This window comes from Podarcis bocagei (assembly GCF_964188305.1).
Source record: "Podarcis bocagei genome assembly, chromosome: 2".
Lineage (NCBI taxonomy): Eukaryota > Metazoa > Chordata > Lepidosauria > Squamata > Lacertidae > Podarcis > Podarcis bocagei.
In genome coordinates, this window is record NC_138126.1 from 27,441,450 (window position 1) to 27,458,830 (window position 17,381).

A 17,381-nucleotide genomic window follows, 5' to 3' on the forward strand; every position below is an offset into this window, starting at 1 on the left:
AAGAAAAACATCTGAGGAACCGTAGTTTCACCCTCATAGAGCTAGAAAGAAAAGGAGTGGTTTCTTGTGCCTAATTGCAATTCCCCTGAAGATCTTAAAAAGCTATATTGTAAACTCAGGAATGCATGAAATGTGATGCATGGTATTGCTGGTCGCATCTTAATCTTCCTTCCCACTTCTCTAAAATGTAATGGGGCCAATGGACATAGCTTGTTTTAGAACTAGGTAGCTGTGTTGATTTATCTATTCATGGCAGTTATTCACCACAGCCCACCCCACCCCACAGAACAGTTGTGGGGCATCCAGTTTGGCCAAAAGGCCTTGGAGATGCTGTGGTACTCCCTTCAGTTCTCAGAGAGGTTAAACAGTCAATACACCTGGACAGGGGATTATTGGTTCACATTGGCCAAATTGATACAAAGACTCCCTGTAAACACCAACCACCTGATCGTTGGTTACAATGACTTCCTTTGAACTCTGATAGGTGTCAGGTGATGATGTCAGATGATTGATAGGTGGGCTGTCCTATCCATCTGTTAAAGCTGGCCTAGGGGAGAGGGAAGGAATGAGGGATCCATCCCTAATCTCTCCAGACCCAGTTCTCTGCCCCTGATTTGGTGGACTAAACCATATTTGGGCTGATTCAACTCTTATTCCAGTACACTGGCATACATAGCCCTGCCTTTATGAAGCCAAATTTCCTGTGATGCCATCATGAAAAATAAGAAGCCCGGCCTGCTAGAAAAGCTACCGTTTTGTAAAGCTGGGGGCGTTTTAGGGGTAATGTGATTTTTTGGAACCCAAATGCAAAACAAATGAATGATCTGAGCCTCTCAAACTAATGCACAGATCAAAACTTAACTATCCGCCACATTTTGCACTTTTCTGAAAATTGCAATGTAGTTCTCAACATATTAAATGCATCAAAATGTGCATTTAAAGACATATTTTAAGAGAAAATATGTGCATTTAAATAGATATTTTGAGAGATTTTTTCCCCTCTTCAAAATCAGAGATTAGTGCTGAAATGGAAAAGAACAGAATTATGGATAAGAACACACCAAGGCAACATTCATTCCTCCTGGGTCAAAGATTCTCCCAATGGACATCAACAGCCAGAACTTGTCGTGTCTCAGGGGCTTGTAAATGCAGAACAATGACCCAACCTTCTTAAAAACAAACAAACCCTGTTACACGTCAGCAAAGCAGAAACAGCAACAAACTACCTGAACCTGCTAGTTGCCCCCAAGTAGCCCCATACCATCATAAACCCATGTAAATAGCACTCTTACTTATCAGCACTCGCAAGCCAGCACAGATTTAGGTGGCCCCACCTGCAGTGTATCAGAAGAACCTAAATAGATCCTTTGCATGTGTGAAAAGAGACAGCTGGTATGAAACCTTGAAATATCCCCAGCCATTTAGCCCAATGGAATGAGCAAGCCTTTGATATCTCCCTTTTGTACCTCTATATATGCAACTGCAAATGTATGTTTTAAAATGTCACATTTCATTTCTTCGTTTCAACTGAAGCAATGTTGCCACATTCTGGCTTGGAAGCTCATGAAAGCAACCAATTCCTACACACACACACACACACACACACACACACACACACACACACAGCTTCATAATATTTTTAGAGCGTCTTTTCAGGCTCCATGTACCTGCATCTCCAGATAATCTCCTTTGATGTTTTTGCAAAACAACAACAACAAAGGAGGAGGAGGATGCCCTCTGTGTGGTATATGTGTGGGTGGGTGTTTTCAAAAAAGACAGGATTACAGAGAACAAAAAGGCAGTTCCGTGAATAACAATACCAAAACAGGAGATATAATCTTCTTCGTCTTCCCCAAAATTCTGGCAGGCAAGGGTAATCAGGCTTAGAAGAAAGATCATACAGAACATTTCTGTTATGTATCAATAACTTGCAGCAAATTAATGTCACAGTGGAGTCCCTCACGCTATAATATTGGCCAAAGGCCTTTGATCTATAGGAGATGTAATTCTTGGCTTTAATCCTGCTCGTATATTGTACAACAGAGAAAAGTGGCCTGTGGTGGCTGGTGGGCCTGCAGCCAATGATGTCACTGGGTGGAAAAATAGTTCAGGTTTTTGCCCCATTGCCCTCCTTTGCAAAGGTACTGTGGACTCTCAAGCACCTAACTGAACTGAAAGGTGTCTTAACTTATTGCAGAAGGGCTCTCTGCTGTCACAGTGTGGTAGTTCATGCTACAATATCTAAATTACTCAGAAGCAGGCCACACTTAATTCCATGAGGATTGCTGCCTGATAAATATGCGTATGACTGCAATCTGAACTGGTTCATCTTAAAGATGTCACACAGGGATGTTAACAAGGGACCCCATATATTTCCAGACATGAAGGGAAATATTATAGCGGGAGAACATTGCCTCAGGAGAGTGAGGAAAATTCTCAGGGATGATTCACACCCTGGCCGGCACTTTCTTGATCTCCTGCCCTCGGGCAAAAGATATAGAAGCATGATTAGTCATACCAACAGGGTAAAGAACAGCTTCTATCCGTGGGCTGTTAGGCTGCTGAATGAAAAGATAACAACAGTACAACTGACTTTCGGGTTTGGTGGTGTGCGTCAGTAAATGAGGGGAATTAAGACTAAGAGAGCTGAGTGGGGGTGCTCGTGTAATCTCACTGTATACACGTTGTACAAGTGACAATAAAGTATTTCAATTTCAGTTATCCATCTCCTTCAGCTTATTCACTTCTACATTGTTTCCCCACAACATGGAACAAGGTGGAGGGATATTTTGTTGACTAGGACCTGGGACATCAGAGGTAACGTGACCCTGAGTTGGTCATTTGTCTCTCAGCCTGACCTCCCTCACAGGGTTGTTGTGAGAATGAAATTAGGAGGGGAGAACCATGTACACTTGTAATAAAATAAAATAAAATAAAATAAAATAAAATAAAATAAAATAAAATAAAATAAAATAAAATAAAATAAAATAAAATAAATAATAAAATAAAATAAAATCTCAAGCAAGGTTGCTGTGAGGAAAACATGTGTTGGGAGAGTAAACCCATGAGTACTATGTCTGCTTACCTGGGTGCAGGGTGCAGGCAGGGTGCAATTCATGATCCTTTTCCACATATAGGCTCTGCACACTGAGTTCTCATCTGAACCGTCCTACTTTCTGCAATAGCATTTAAAATTTACTGCAATCCCTTTTAGCCTCACAAAAACCCCGCAAAGTAGATTAGAGGTGCAATTTTCACAAAACAACAAAAAGAACAATTCTAGCCCCTTAAAGGCTAAGAAATTTATTATGGCATAAGGTGTCTTGGGCTAGGGTCTGCTTCGTTATTCTTGGAAATCCATGAAAGCCATTTTCTAGCCTTTAAAGTGCTACTGGACTGTTGTTTTATTTCTGCCGCAAGCCAAGAAGTCTGGCATTCTGCTCCCTATCAGAAGTCCACAATCAGGGCATGAGAACAATGGCATTCTTCTGCTCATGTTCTGAGGTGAACTACATGATGCAGTTCTCCAGCCAATGTGTACAAAAATGCATTTATTTAGGGAAAGCGTGCATAAACATGCATATATTTTTGATACTTCTTTTAGTGGGTTGGGATCTGCAAGGCCTGTCTTTGGTCTGCATAGTTGTGTATTTAGGCCTTTTTGAATGTGTTTGCTCTAATATATTTATCTATATGAATAAACATTGTGTGTGTGAGCACACATGGGCTTATATTATTTTGGGAAGTCACTTTAGGTCACCTTTGTGAGGAAAGCAACTTAATTAATATAGTGACATAACAGTTAATTATTTGTGAAAAGAACACACATTATATTAAGGAAATGTGCTTGTTAAAATGTGTAAGGAAAAATTGCATGCAAAAATGTGTATATTAGGAGACGGATACATTAAAATGCTGACAAATTTCCATGGGAACTTCTTTCTTTCTTTTTAAAATGCGAACTGATGCAGCAAAGTGGAAAACGTAAGATGGGGGGGGGGGGGGAGAGAAACTGATAAAACTGAAAATGACAAATTCATCCATCCCTAAGTAGACCCTTTAAAGCTGATAGATTTTGGTAACTTATGTTCATTGCCTTCTACTGAATATCACCCTATGGATTAAACCTTATGTGTTAGGTTTTATGCTACTATTTATGACCTCTGGGCCAGCTTGCCAGCAATCGAAAACACTGGCCCCACCAACGGCAATTGAGTTAAATCAGTTCAGCGAGCCTGGTGCTCATCTGTTAGGAATATATCTGCAAATCTCAGCAGAAGATGGGTATTGTGTCTTTAAACATCCAAGTGCATGGAAGCATTAAAGCAAACTTTTCCAGCTGACCTCCCAGTGTATTCTGGGTTGAATTGCTGAGAGCAATTGGCTGTCCTCTGGGAGCCACACACACACACACACACACACACACACACACACACACACACTTTTCTGTTTGGCAAAAAGCTACAAATAAAGAAAGGAAGGTGAGGAAAGGAAAGTTAGAACTCTGCCAAGGGTGCAAAGTCGAAACTCTCAGACATTTTGGGTACCTGCAGGGGTCTCTGTAACCTCTGACAGTGACATTAATAATGAAGCTGTTGTTCTTCACCAGCCTGTGGGTATCCATGTCATGTTGAATAGCACATACACAGCCCACTGGATCCATTTCATGCTTACTAAAATGAATGTTGTTGTTGATTTGTCCTACAAAGCTGCTCCTGGACTGAGAACAAGCTTCTTGCACTTTGCCCAGTTCTTCTTCAACTTCATGAGTGTGTGTGCGTGAGAGAGAGCCTCAATAGCTCAGCTGGCTAGTGCGTGGTGTTGATAACACCAAGGTTGCAGGTTCGATTCCCATATGGGACACCTACATAGTCTTGCATTGAAGGGGGTTGGCCTAGAATTCAGGGGTCGGCAAACTTTTTCAGCAGGGAGCCAGTCCACTGTCCCTCAGAACTTGTGGGGGGGGCAGACTATATGGGGGGGAAATGAACGAATTCCTGTGCCCCACATATAACCCAGAGATGCATTTTAAATAAAAGGACACATTCTACTCATGTAAAAACACGCTGTTTCCTGGACTGTCCGTGGGCCAGATTTAGAAGGCGATTGGGCCAGATCCAGCCCCCAGGCCTTAGTTTGCCTACCCATGGCCTAGATGGTGCTCAGGGCCCCTTCCAACTCTATGATCTATGTACACATGTGTATGTTGAGAATGGTTTAAAAATAATTATTTGACTTGACTGAAATGATTTTGTTTACAAGCTTCCCTGACGTCCTTATTTCAGATATGGACTTGTGACACCATCCGCACATACAAATCGCAGCAGAGCTGATGGGATGAAAGAATGGCCATGTGGGCAACTGAGGCAGAGGACGAAGGAAGCCAAGAAGAAGAAAGTACAATAAAGGTGCGGGGAAGAAGAGCATCAAAAAGACCTGTGCTAAAAAGGAGAGGCAGAGCATGGCTCTCAACACTCGCAAACAGGAAACTCCAGCAGAAACTTGCATGTTTGTTAAGGTCATCATTGTGGGTCTGTTCTTGAGGGACCCACCACAAAAGGTTAGTGGAAATTGCTCCCTAAAATGTGCCTATTGAGATAAATTCACAGTGAAATGCTGGTGAATTTTTATTATCATCAGTGCTTCCCCCCCCCAAATGAATAAATGTAGGGGTACCCTCATTTTGACTCAAGTAATTTTCCTACTCATATTGAAATACTGCCCCTCAATGAGGCCAAACTTTCATCAGTAAAACACCACACATCCACATTCCACACTGCTTCACATATTAAACGCTCGCTTCCGTCTGAGACTCAGGAAACAGCGTGACAGGAAATGTGGTCACCATCTTGGGTAGCAACGGAACTGACGATTTCCCATGCTAGAGAAGAAACTAAAAATTCTTAAAATTTTAGTTTCTTCTCCTGTTAGAGTCACAAAATGTTTAGAGGTATGCATTCCCCTGCATCCCCCCAGAAAAAAGGACTTATGATGATTGCAAACTGATGTGCAAATGTGGAGAACAAAGTTTAAGATTTTTTAAAAATGAGATAAACTGAAACGGGCAGATTCACCCATTCCTACCGAAGGTCCCAAAACTGGTACTAGCCCTAACTATTTGGTCCCAAAACTGGTACTAGCCCTAACTATTTGGTCTTGAAGCCTCCTGCCATCAAATTAAATTGCCTTAAGCAGCTCAAGACATGGTTTCCTCTCCTTCCTGAAGACCCCAACAGCCAGGTGGGTTAAGGGGAAGCATCATCCTCACTCAGCAGCTTTCGAGTCGCTCCTGACAACGGCTTTCACACACCATCAGGCCGCCGTGTGTCTTTTGTCACTTCTCCTGCCTAGCTCTCTCAGGTAATGTGCACTCATGCTCCAGGAAGCTCTCTCAGCTAATGTGCACACATGCTCCAGGAAGCTGTCTCAGCTAATGTGCACACATGCTCCAGGTAGCCCAACACATCCTTCCACAACCACATTGCAGGCAAACACATTGGCATAAAAGATTAAAAAAGGTAAAGGCCCCCTGGACGGTTAAGTCCAGTCAAAGGCGACTACGGGGTGTGGCACTCATCTCGCTTCAGGCCGAGGGAGCCAGCGTTTGTCCACAGACGGCTTTCTGGGTCATGTGGCCAGCAGGACTAAACCACTTCTGGTGCAATGGGACACAGTGACAGAAGCCAGAGCGCACGAAAACAATGTTTACCTTCCCACCGCAGTGGTACCTATTTATCTACATGAGCTGATATGCTTTCAAACTGCTAGGTTGGCAGGAGCTGGGACTGAGCAACTTGTTGCGTGGATTCAAAACGCCGACCTTCCGATCGGCAAACCCAAGAGGCTCAGTGGTTTAGACCACAGCACCACCCGCATCTCCACTGGCATATTATTGGCACATTATGTCTATGACCAGGGTGTGGGAGAAGTTTAAATGACTGGTTTCGATAATAATTGCTACCGCTTTGAAGTCAGCAGCAACACATATGCATGGTGCAGATTAAATTGAGACAGATAACTTTTCGCCTTGTTTATGTACATAAATTATTAATATTACAAAAAAGCGTGAATTATTTAAGTTATTAAGTTGCTCAGCTAATTTCATGCCTTAATTAGCTTTTAGTGTTTACTTCAAAAGATCAAAAAGTTTTAAAAACCTATATCGTAGCCATGCAAACGGCGCAAAATAACAATAATAAAAAACCAGGATCATGTTTAATTTGTTTTCACTTTTTTGTTGCATTGAAGGGTCTCACCTATAAGCAACTATATTTATCTATTTGTGAAATTCAACTGAGGTTGCCCTTTATTTGAGACCATTGCAATCTGTTATTTCAGACATGGCAGCTCCCAATTGCCTCTTTCGAACGCTGATCTGGAAATCTCACTGGAAAACAGTACTTACCTCCTTCCTCAACCTGATGCTGCCAGATGTTATAGACTCTAACTCCTATCAGCCCCAGTCAGCATGGTCAATGCTCAGGCATGCTGGGAGCTGTAATCCAAAACATCTGGATGGTCCTGCTTGCAAACAGGATACTGGACTGGATGGGCCTGATCCTGCAGGGCACTTCAGAGAAGGAGTCATTAATGCTGCAAGTTGTGAGACGCTGGTAAAAGCATGACAAAAGTAGAGTGTCTTCTCACACCCTTCTGAGTTATTGGATCTACAATGTAGAACTCGGACCGAAATATGGCCCAAAGTGAACTTCAAAATGAATTCCCCCTCCTTTTGTGAATGGATCACTGCTAGGGGAATCCATTCAATGGCTGCAACCTTTGCAGTTCAAATTCCAGAGGATTTGACTCCCTTCCTATAAAAGTATTGCCTGCACCATGCTCAGCCTGTACTTATTACAGTGGTACCTCGGGTTACATATGCTTCAGGTTACATACACTTCAGGTTACAGACTCCGCTAACCCAGAAATAGTACCTCGGGTTAAGAACTTAGCTTCAGGATGAGAACAGGAATTGTGCTCCGGCGGCGCGGCGGCAGCAGGAGGCCCCGTTAGCTAAAGTGGTGCTTCAGGTTAAGAACAGTTTCAGGTTATGAATGGACCTCCGGAACGAATTAAGTACTTAACCCGAGATACCACTGTATTATGATTGTTCCTTTCTGAAAGTAAGAGCTGTTCAGTAGTGGGACCCCAGAAGCTGGTCTTCTTCCTTGGCGACCACTCGCAGCAAAATAAGATTGTCTTCCATGAACACGGTTTTATCAGTGAGTCCGTAAGTGACTGTGGAAGCCAATTCTGGATCCACACGTCCTTCCACAATGGGGACATAGGTTTCCAGGCAGGAGTTGATTTGCCAAGCATGATTTCCTCTTAGCATATTTCTCCCTTGTGTCCTGAGTTTGAGCATCTTCAAAGCCCATTTCTTTTGGTAAAGGCTGTTCTCCAATTGGAGCGCTCTCAGGCCAGTGTTTCCCAGTTGTCGGTGTTTATACTACATTTTTTAAAGATTTGCCTTGAGAGAGTCTTTAAATCTATTTTGTTGACCACCAGCATTACGCTGTCCATTTTTAAGTTCGGAATAGAGTAGTTGCTTTGGAAGACGATCATCAGGCATCCGCACAACATGACCAGTCCAACGAAGTTGATGTTGAAGAATCATTGCTTCAAGACTGGTGATCCTTGCTTCTTCCAGTACACTGGCATAAGACTCTCCTCCATTAGAGGTTTTTAAGCAGACGCTGGATGGCCAGACTACATGACCCTTGGGATCCCTTCCAATTCGACTATTCTGTGTTCCATTCCCTCCACTTTATTTGAATGACTGGAAGCCCCAGACTTTCCCAGTATCAGTTTCCTAATGAACATCTATTGGCATTTTTTTAATTTTTTTTTTTTTGTAATACCTGCCTAGCTTAATATTTATTTAATACCTTTTTCATTTTCTCAGGCTTTTGATCTTTTTTTAGTACTTGTTAGTACACTCATATAGGTAGTACTGAGCGAGAAGGACCAAAAGTGTGAATCAGCCAGTGCCAGATTTACGTATAAGCTAAACAAGCTATGGCTTAGGGCCCCACTCTCTTGGGGGCCCCAAACAAATTTAAAGGGGGAAAAACTGGATGTACATTTCCAAAATATAAGATAAAAAACAAATAAAGTAAAACCTACATACAGCAACCGTGTTTTGTGTTGTGTAGGCTCCTACGATGTATGTAATGGACCCCGCCTGCTAGCCTGCTCCCTAAAATATCGTGGTTTGCTCATTTCTAGATATAGGGTGCCTACATTCTGCTTGTACTGGTTAGGGCAACATGTGCAAATGGTTTTAGATACCTATTAGGTCTATAAGTTACCACATAGCATATATTCAACGCTCAAAACAGCAACAATTTGTTGTTGACAAAGGACAGCTGGACATACAAAGGGCCCCATTACCTTTAGTAGCTTAGGACCTCATCAAACCTAAATCCGGCCCTGGACTCAGCATAAGGCTTCTTCCTGTGCTTCCTACGACAATTTTAGTATAGTTTTGTTGGGGGTGGGGGAGGTCACACATGCAGATGAGGAATGCTAAGACTTAGGATAGTAGCATTGGATGGAGATGTCACCATCTCTTTTATCCGGACACATATTTTAATTGGAAATGTGGCACGCATTTCTAAGCCAAAGTGAAGCATCTTTAGCAATGTATTGCTTTCATCTATAATTTGCAAGTGTATAAATAAATGCCGAAGGCCATTAATTGCATAGCATTTGACAAGTGGAATCCTGGTTAGACTCATTATACTACTGGAAGACCTAAGCCCTCCATAAAAATGGAGTTGATGTCACTTCAGAAATTACAGGAGAGATGTAAAGTTAAAGCTCATCAGACAATACAGAGGCTAAGCTATTATAGTTAATGAGCCATTCATGGCCCAACTACTCTAACCTTAGAGGTTATTGACTAAAAAATATGCCTATAACTTATGGACTTGCTCCCCCCCTTTTTAATTAAGACTCCAATTAAAATACCCAGCCTCACGTATCTCTTGTAAATCAAGTCACTTTGATCCGATCAAGGAATTTACGCGTACAGTCTCTGTGGCGCACGAGACAGCCACTTGTGCTGGGTTGCTTAATGAAAAAGGCAGGGAAGGCCTAAATGATCCATAATCATTCTGTTCTGACACGCTGCAGTTCAAAGACAAGATGTGCCATAGATTTCAGATGGAATGAAAACAGACTCAGTGGCATTTTCCAAAGGAAAACGTGAACATTTTCTCTCCCTAACATTGACAAGTGGCAGAACTGAAGAGTCAACAACGAGACGGATTTTGTGCTCGCGCACCTTTCACCCGCTTTTCTGATAGCAAAAGGAGATGTGCTTTAAAAAAAAGAAAATAATGCTGTGTAACCTGCTCATTTCTATAAAGCCTTGAATATTCAGGCAGGTTAGCCTTTCGGTAACCAGCAGCAGCTGAAATGGCCATGGGTGTGAAACCTACATATTTAAAGTAATGCACAATCCACGCATAACATCAGCTAATCCAGGCCACTGGGATATTTAAGCAGATTTTCAGAACAATCTCGTGCTCCTAAGATGTTGGTTCAGGGCACCCTGAAGCCAGCAAATGTGCTAGTTTGACAGCAAACCGATCCCCAGGATACCGTAATAAATAGGAACGCTTATTATAGAGCTGGATTTAGGGCATTTTGAGAGCTTTCCTCAGATGGGAGTCTCAAGTGTACTCATTGTCACAGCTATATGCTGCACAGCTATTGCTCATGAGGTACCCGTCTGTATCTTCACAGCAGATATAGAGTAGTCGGAGGGTGGGGAGTGCGCAAGCCGTGATGCACTCAGCAGGAGGGATGGAGTCATGTTGCTCCTCCTTGGGATGTTGTGGGCATTCAAAGATGGGGCACTCAATAAAGCAAAGACCACTGTTCCAATACCGCCAAACAGAACTGAAGTGATTTTGTGTTGTAGGGGGCGGGAAGGTTACATCCTGCAAAAATCACGGCCAAGAACAGTGAGCATTCCCAGAGGCATTCTGTTCTAGGGATGTAGCAGACTAGCCACTGCTTGAAGTGTGATTATTATTATTTACTAAATTTATTTACTGCCCTTCATCCGAGGATCACAGGCCAGTTTACAATATCAAAACACAAAAATACATAACATCATAACAAACAAAGCAATACCCCGCCCCACACAGTTTAAAAGGCAATAGATAGTTTAATCAGCCAAAGGCCTGGAAGAAGTGGGATGTTTTTGCCTGGTGCCTAAAGATATATAAAGAAGGCACCAGGTGAGTCTCTCTGGGGAGAGCACTCCACAAATGGGGAGGCGCTTCATAGGTAACAGGTAAACAACCCCCTCCAAGTATTTAGGCTATACCACTTCCTCCATTTAATTCAGTCTTTGGGAAACATGTACTTCCACCCACAAAACCTACAACAAATCACAGTGTTAAAGTGTACTTCCACCCACAAAACCTACAACAAATCACAGTGTCAAGATGTCCTCTGCAAACAGTGTAAAATAAGGTTCCTCTTCTAGGCTGGCTGGCTCCCTGAATTGGAGCACTCCTGCTGGAGGTAGCTGTTGTTGGGATGCAGCCAAGGAATTGGGGGCAATTGGCAGGCCCCCAGCTGGCCCCAGCCCACCAGCCAGTGTGCCAGGCCATCTCCAGTCCTTGGATCAGCATGAAACCGCGACCCTAGCTTCAGAAGCCTTCAGAAGCTGGGCATGCACACTCAGCAGAGTAAATAACCCTGCGCAACAGGAGTGGCAGGGAGAGGCTGTGTTGAGCATATTTACAAGGAGTTTATTCAGCATACAACAGGACAAAAGGAAAACATGTCTTCTCTCCTTCATGTCCAAAAGCAAGCAGAAGCTATACACAAACGGAAGTTCCCAGCAAGCTGTGCTGGACTGTAAACAGGCATGTGACACACAACAATCATGCCTGTTCCTCTTAAGGTAGAACGGAATATTCTAACAGCTAATATACTCTCCCTAATAAGAGTGCTCTGGGCTGGTGATGCACCGCCACATGTTATAATGTATTAGTAGGACCTGATAGGAGAGTCCTGGTTTATGTTCCTGCTTATTGAAGGTTGCAGGTCCCCACTTTCTAACATCTCATGTGAGCAAGGAAGAAAATGCAAGATGAGGCTCTGCAGAAAGGAGCAGGCTTGGTTCTCAACAGGGACAGGAAACAGGCACCATCCCAATGATGTCCAAGTTAAGCCTTGTCACCTTCTCCCATATAATTGAATAGTCGCCACTCACTCCTATGGGGACAACAAATGCCCGGTGCTTGGAGGACGCCACTGTTGATGAAGGAAAAACCTGTGTTTCACCACTGACAGTGGCCTTGTTGGCAGGCACCCCCCACAAGTGGTTGTAGCCCCGTGGTCCTTGGTCAATACAAGCTCTCCCTCTCCACATACCCCACCCACCCTAAGGACAGAGACTTTGCTAGTAACAGCTGAAACTTCATCAAACTACGGGAAAAGTGACAGGTGCAGAATGCATGTGAAAACAGCAACCTCCCAAATCCAAATGCAAACAGAAAGTCTTTCTAGTTGCCTAATGATAGGATCCTCATTTACAAGCTTGTTTTGGGAACGAGGTGTTATTTTTTACTAACTGCTGCAAGATTAAGCCTCCCACTAGCTTGCGATGGTGTGAAAACCATAAATTACTTTAAAGAATTTGGGGAGGGGGCGAGGGAAACAGTGGGAACATTCCAATTAGGAGCCACACGGTACTCACATACCTGTATTCCTGCTTCTCATTTACACCTTAATGGTGTTTTAATAAATATTACATGAGTCAAAAACAGATCCACAGAAACCATCAGCCCAGTAGGACGATATTGCCTCTTTTAAAGCTTTTCTAATTAAAAAATTATATCGAGCGAGTTCTGCAAACCATGTATGAATTATTTAATTTGTAGCAGCCAGGAAGTAATTTCTTCCTGTATTCAAAGCTTTAAAAAGTCGTTTCTTCTTAAAGAAAACTCAAAGGTTATGTTTTCTGCAAAAAGAAATTGTAGAGTTGAGTGCCCATTCTCAAACTTCACAAGTTGGCGCTGACTGTGGCTGTGTGTTCAAACTAGTCATGCCAAATCCCACTCCCCAAATCCTTTCTAGACAGCTTTGCATGGCAATCAAACAGATGCATGAAGCCCATGTGCTGGTCACTCAAGCAAGTCTATCACATGGTCACTCAACAGTAATCCTATGGGCTGCTGCAAGATAGAAATGTCATCCAAATGGATTGATCAGGTTTGGCTTAATACAAGATGCCTGGCCTTCTGCCTCTGCCAACCAAACAGTACTTTCTACTTCTTGAACCTCAAGCCACCAGTTTGAGGAACCCTGAGTTGGAAGGTTTCATTTTGGGTCCAGATATCCAGGACACCAACCTGGTCCTGATACCGTGGCTGAAATGAAAACTGGATACAAGATCTATTTTGGAACTGAGGGTAGCCCAATACATTTTGCTGCCTGAAGCGAAGGAAAAGATGGCACCCCACATTCCATGTGTAGAAACCAAATGGAATAGCACCAATATTACTTCAATGCTGTTGATGGGGTAACACACTAAACTACACCTGAAGGCTACAGGGTAGTTTAGGAGGTGCAGGGCAGATTGCATGCCACACATGCCACTTTCCACTGCTGCCTGAAGCAGCTGCCTCACTCTGCCTAATGGTAGGACCAGCCCTGGTTGCAACACCTCGTTCAGTGCTCCACATCAGCACACTAGAATCCAGCCAATAAGGAGCAACATGATGGAGTGGAGATTTGAACTCCGGCCTCCCCAGTCCTAAGCTGACACCCTAACCATTCATCGCAGTAGCTTTCAGCTCACTCTAGCTGTGGGGGATAGGCAAAATAAAATATAAGGGCTTGTATCCAATCTCATCTCATTAGCACAAGGATTGATGCTTGCACAACAGAACTTCCCCAGCTCTCCTCCTCCTACACGTCCCCAAAATCTGTCCTAGGAGTTTCCCCAACCCTCCAGAGCAGATTTGTGTAAGGTGTGGGGGCATGTACAGGTGGAGGAGAGTGGAGGAAATCCAGCTGGGAATGTGTATATCCTTGCACTAAGCACATTGGATTTCACCCATGGTTATTTTAAGGGCCTATTCTATTATTATTATTATTATTATTATTATTATTATTATTATTATTATTATTAATGCTTGGCATATCCATTGAAAGCATGTACACATTTCATAATGCAGCTTCTCTTGCAAAAGCCATTTCAGTGTGATCTCCAGCTGTCCTCAATTCAACGAGCCATTCCCTCAGGGTGATGGGTGGGGGTTAAGCACTTAGATGCTCTACAAAGGAATTTATTGATATTCTTTTTTTCTGTCTTCTCTAGACAACTACTTTTATTAATTATTTGAACAAGATTTCACTGAGATGAAAGAGCCCACTGTCCTTTGATGTGACTGCATAACTATCATTAACATTTTATTATTTTTGGGAGCATGGGGCGCACTGAGGAAAGAATACGAAGTTCTTATTTTAAACCTCAGAGTTGGCAAAATTCTCATCTTGCTAACAAGTCACCAAAAATTAAACCTTTCCAACTTATATTTCCACTATATCACAAATGCACCTTTTTAGCGGGTAACTGGCACCATCCATCCATATCTTGGCAAAAGAGCTCCTATTATGACACAGAAAGACACACACACACACAAATATCTTCCGCAAGTCTATCTCTAATTTACCTTTAGGACACAATGGTTTCCATGACTATTCTTTACAGGTCAAAAGCTGTATGCAGAATCTTCACGATCATGTTAATGGTGCAAAGTGTGGAAATTAATTTTATCTTAAGGGCAAAATTCTATTTCCACCATTGCTTCTACAAAGGTAGGTAAAAACAGCATAAGTTCAAGTAGTGAAAAGGGTGTTTGCCATCCTAGATTCATTCAGGGTAGGGACCAGCAAGTTTTATATTCTTTATTGTGTTCAACTATCTATCTATCCACCCATCCATCCATCCTTTGTTCCACCTTGGACTCCCATGATTCCATATTTCCAGGAGCTGCATCCTGGTAGAATCTAGGATTCTGCTTAGCTGTTATTCTAGGACAGGGATGGGGGGAATCTGTGGTCCTTCAGGTGGTGTTGGACCACAGCTCTCATGCTGGCTGTGACTGATGGAATTTAGAGTCCAGCAACACCTGGAGGTCCATGGATTCCACATCCCTGTTGAACTAGAACACGTGGATGGATGCCACGGCCCAATGGATATATATGCACAAGAAACAGAATGAGGAATTGCACCTATAAATGGTTCCTTTTGGTTTGCTTTAACTGCAAAAAAATATTGTTCCTGTTATGGAATATGGATTTTCTATTAAAAGAATATGGGCCTTTTTATTCAGGAGCTTTAATACAGTGTGCAAGACTAAGCATATGGACTGATCATTTCAACCCTGGGCATGTCATGCTCTCACAGCTACAGCGCACCATCTATAAAATCAGAATATTTTTTAAAAAACACCCTGTCTCATGGTGTTACTGCTCCAAGGATTGCCAATAAAGGATATAATTACAACGTGCTTTGCAAACCAGAAGTGCTCTGAGAGTTATTAAAATTAACAACGGTGCCCACTGCCTCTCTCTGATGAATGTAGCTCCAGCAAGGCTTGTGGGAATGAGTGAGGGCCAGGCTGTTGGATTGGTCCCTATTTCTAATCTGGATTTTGTACATCTTTCAAACTTTCAGCTGCTTGCTTATGTTCTCGATTCTGCCACATGATTAAACATCCCTTTAGACGCTTCTTCCTTTCTCCCCACGAAGGCACTTATCCACCACAATCAAGTCACCTTGAAGGCTCCCTCCCCGCAGCATCCAAAATCAAACCAGCATTCCCCCATAAAGTTCCAATCTTCTTTTCCTCAAACAAACAATAAAACACAAAAGAAAAGAAAATACTCAGTTGAGAAGCAACACTTCCCTTTGTTAAATGCCCAGCAGGGTCATCAACGCTGAAGAGAGGGAGGGGAGAAGGAACCTTAAAATCAATTAATAATGCCAGATTAGTACTACAAGAGAAAGGGAATTCAATCTTTTATTTAACTTAAATTCCTTTTATGCCGCAGATGTCCCTGCAATATTAATAGTGTTTAAACATAAATCCTCCTCTCCGTGCAGCCAACATAATTGCGCGCTGCATGCTAGCAGTTCTAGACGCTTTGACTTGCAGCCTTGAAACAGCCTTAAGCTGCGGCATTGCTAATCCTAATGCCTGATGCCATGATGCGAGTTTTATTACTGTGCATAAATGAAAAGGGGAGGAGGGTAACGGGGAGGAAAATCCCTCCCTGCAGGATTAGAGAGTGTAGTAACAACCTTGGTAGAATCGAGACATTGAGATGCTTTCAGGGGCCAAATGGGATTCTGGCATGAAAGAAGGAGGGAGGAGGAGATGGTGTTGGGGGAGAAATTTGACACATGACTGTCCTCATCTTGGCAACTTCTCCCAGTACACATGTACCCATCAAGCTGTGGGATTCTAAGCATATGTTCTTCTGAACGGATTCAATTTTTCATTTATTTGGGAGGGCAAAAAGAAACAGAGAGATTTGTCAGAAGCAGCAAATGGTTTTTTCGGATGCTGCGGCTGATAAGGCTGACGTTGCCTTTTTTGTTGTTGCTGTTGCTGCTGGGAGCTGACATCACATTAACCAGCCCCTGCTGGTTAACCCAACCGCTTGCCTTTCCCAAGTGAGAACATGTGCGCAGGCACACCGGAATCGGAACTAAGTATATCCCTTCTCTGAGCTGGGGATGCCCACTGCTGCCCACAGGAACACTGTCAGGCTGTCCAAAATGTGAAATATGAGTGAAATAAGGAGATTTCATCTACATTCTAAGGCATGAAAGACCATCGCTCAGCATTAGAGCATTTGCTCAAAAGGTCCCTGACTCAGGAAGCATAAGACTCTCTTGTCACAACAGCTCCACTGGCTGCCGGCAATTCGAAGTGCTGGTTATGACCTATAAGGCCCTATGCAGCTTAGGTCCATGCTATCAGAAAGACCACATTCCCTCATACGAACTCTGCCTGGGTTTTGAGGACTTCAGGGGAGGCCCTTCTCTGGGTCCCACCATCCTCACAGGCACACTTGGTGGGGACACTGAAGAGGGCCTTCTCGGTGGTGACTCCCGGACTTTGGAATCCCTTCCCTGGAGAAGCTAGACATGCGCCATCCTTGTTGTCCTTCCAACAAGCTTTTGGCAACTGACTGCTTTTAACAAGGAAGAAGGAGGAAGCTGGCAGCCAATGCCACCCCCTGAACTAGCTGTAAGCAAGATGGCAGGCAGATGGAAGCTTTCCAGGGGACAGGTTAAGATTGCTAGGACTGTGCCCCACTTGCTCCAATGGACCAGA

General features: G+C 43.1%; 1 protein-coding gene across 8 annotated transcripts in view; it reads right to left on the reverse strand.

The window, feature by feature from the left end:
- Positions 1-17,381, reverse strand: part of FHIT (fragile histidine triad diadenosine triphosphatase) — a 1,070,670-nt gene that overhangs the window by 81,365 nt on the left and 971,924 nt on the right. The gene's annotated exons all lie outside the window — the stretch shown is intronic.